The sequence below is a fragment of the Dasypus novemcinctus genome, chromosome 10, assembly GCF_030445035.2.
Source record: "Dasypus novemcinctus isolate mDasNov1 chromosome 10, mDasNov1.1.hap2, whole genome shotgun sequence".
Classification (NCBI taxonomy): Eukaryota; Metazoa; Chordata; class Mammalia; order Cingulata; family Dasypodidae; genus Dasypus; species Dasypus novemcinctus.
In genome coordinates, this window is record NC_080682.1 from 59,966,648 (window position 1) to 59,969,870 (window position 3,223).

Here is a 3,223-nt window from a genome sequence, read left to right on the forward strand (position 1 = left end):
CCAGAACTCGTCAAGAACCTTCACTGGACTTTCATCGGAGCCCCTGGTTGCAGCCTGCCTGCGGAACCTGGACTTGCGCATCCCCACAGTCACATGAGAGACTCTTACAAAATCGCATATTACTGACAGATATCTCTTGTTGATTCTGTTTCCCCAGAGAATCCTGACTAATACATACACCAAATGTAAGATAAGGACTATTGTTAGTAGTAAGATTTTGACAATATGCTTTCATAATTTGTAACAAATGTCTCACAACAATTCAAGGTGTTGGTGGTGGGTGGATGTATGAGATTCCTGTATGATGTTATACATTTTGCTTTGTTAGTTCACAAATTTTACTATACACTTATTGTTTATGTATGTTCATGTATAAATGATATAGTAATTATAATAATAATAATAATAGACTGGGTTGGGGAAAAATAAACCAAATGTAAGATACTTTGGTTAGTAGTAATATTTTGAGGATGCACTTCAATCATTAGTTAAAAATATTTATGACAGTACAAGGTACTGGTGGTAGGGTGAGGTATGAGAGCCCTGTATATGTCACGGATATTTGTTTTGTAAGTTCACAACTACTACTATACACTTATTGTTTATGTATGTTTATATTTGAATTATATACCTCAATAAATTTATATATATATATTATATTTATAACACATATAACTGACAAAGAATTAGTATCCAGAAAATAAAAAGAACTCTTACAAATCAATAATGAAAAGACAACCCAAAAGAAAAGTAGGCAAAAGAATTGGACAGTTCCCAGAAGAGGAAACATAAATGGCCCATAAATACATACAAAGATGCCAATAAAATCACAATAAAAAACAATTTACACACACCAGAGTGTCAAAAATTTACAAATTCGTCAATATCAAGATGGAGTGGTTGGAAGTCGATGGAAACACTCATTCACAGTTATGGAAGTTAAAGCTGGTATAGTCCCTGTGATAAATACTCTGGCATTACAAAGCTGAATACATGCGGACCTTAGAACCAGCACTTCCACAGTAGGTATTCATTCCAGAAAAACTCTTATGCACACACACCAACAGATATGCACCAGTAAAGCCAGAAACAGCCCAAATTCCCATCAGAATAGAAGGCAGAAGTAAATTGTGACTTATTCATATGCTGGAAAATGTACAGCTGCAAAATTGAATAAACCACAGCTACATGAATCATCTTGGATGAATCCAAAAATACATAAGCCTAAAAAATTATGTCCTAGAGAGTATATATTAATAATTCATCATTCCATTATATAAGGTATAAAAAGGGCAAAACTAAATGATATATACATATGTAGATGATGAAACTATAAAGAAAATAAAATATTAAGACAAAGTTCAAGATGGAAGGAGAGAGGTAAATCAGGAAGAGGAACAAGGGGACCTCTAGCAAACTGGTGTCAACATTCTGTTTCGTAAGCTCAGTGGTCAGTTTTTGAGAGCTTGTCTTATAGTTTTTTTTAAAAAATGAATACACATAATATACATTTTTGCATGTATGATATGTTGCAGAATTTTAAAAATCTACAAATATATAAAATATTTTGAGTATTTAACTTATGAGTATAAGTTTATCTCATTTTCACATGTGGCCATTCTTATTATATATAGGATAATGGATAAATACATTGAAAATTACATGTAATATTATACAGAATATATATAAGATATAATATAGGATAATATGTGATAATAAATGTTATCTAGATGAACCCGTCCTATTATAGCCTTCCAGCAAGTCTTTTCATTTTTCTGAGCTGTGAAATAGACAACAATGACTAGTTTACAGGACAGTCAATGAGCATTAAATGAAGGAACTGATACATAAAACAACTAACCAATGGTGAACTCTCAATATATGGTAGCTTTTTAAAAAGTGGCACTCCTAACAGAGTCACTAGAAATTTTTAAATGCACTTTAAAATGTTCTCTTAGTTATATTGATACCAACCAACCCGCATCCTGGAGAGCGCTCTCTGTCCACGGTATTTTTATCTGGGGCCGTGCTCAGCCTTATTTCCAGCTCCATGGCCCCTGCCAGGTCCTGCTTCCCAGGAGCACCGGAAGGGTTTCTGTTTCATTAGCATCAGTGCAGCTCTGCTGAAAGCAGCCCCAACCTATTATTTAGTCTTGTTTTTAAAAATACACACTGAGCGCCTGGAATTGTCTCTCATTAGCAAGAAATAACAGTAATGAGTCTCAGCACTTAACATTCAGGGGGACTTTAGTTTTTCAAAACAGATTTTTAAAAATTCCCTGGGCTCTTGACAATTAAGTAAATACAGCCTGAGCTGAGTCCAGAGCCACCGTGAAAAGGGAAGGTCCTTGGTTGGATTTGACCCCAGAACACAGGAAGGTCATGATAAGAAGCAGTACCTCTTTTTTTCTTTCACCTGTCTGATTCCCCAACTAGACTGTGAGTCCCTCACGACCAGAACTTTATCTTACGCATCTCTGTATCCTTTGGTGCAGGCTTTGCAAACAGCACCTGCTCAATATGATTTGAGAAGAACTCTTGAAGACCAGTGTCCGTAGGTACATCCAAACAGCCACTTGAGGGTCGGCAGCAACTTTTCACATCTTTGTATGGTACCTGGCACCAGGAGTTAATTGCATTGGTAAGTAATTAACTGTTGATTAAATAATCGATTCATATGTGGGCTGGGAACTGTGGAATACTTGCAAACAGAAATCAAACAAGGCACTGTGCTGGCTGAAACACGGCTGCAACGGGGTGAGGGTCGTGGGGCTGAAGTCCAAAACCAGGAGTCTACCTGATTTTGCTATTTTTGTCCTTGAGGGAAGTTCTCTTTCAGCCTCCACTGAGAAGCCTCCTTGACACTCATAAATCATTTGCAAATTTCAAGAGCAGCCTCTGCTCATTAGACAACTTGTCCTCCCCAATATCAAAAATCCCTGAATGAGCCAAGATTTTGGAGGGCTTATTCATTGACTCCAAGCTCTGCATATGGGTAACTAGAATGAAAACTCGGCTGAAAAGGGCCTTCCTTGTTAAGTCTGGATCAAAGCAGAACCGCCTTTACTTTCAACTCAACCCAGACGTGGGTGGAGTGTGCGGCTTGAGTTAAGTCTGTCAGGCCTCAGCCCTGAAGCTGGTGGAGTCAGCTTCCCCTTGGGTGGGAGGCGTAAGGCTCCGAAATGAAAATTAGGGTACTGTTACCAAGTGGAAGGGGTGCTAC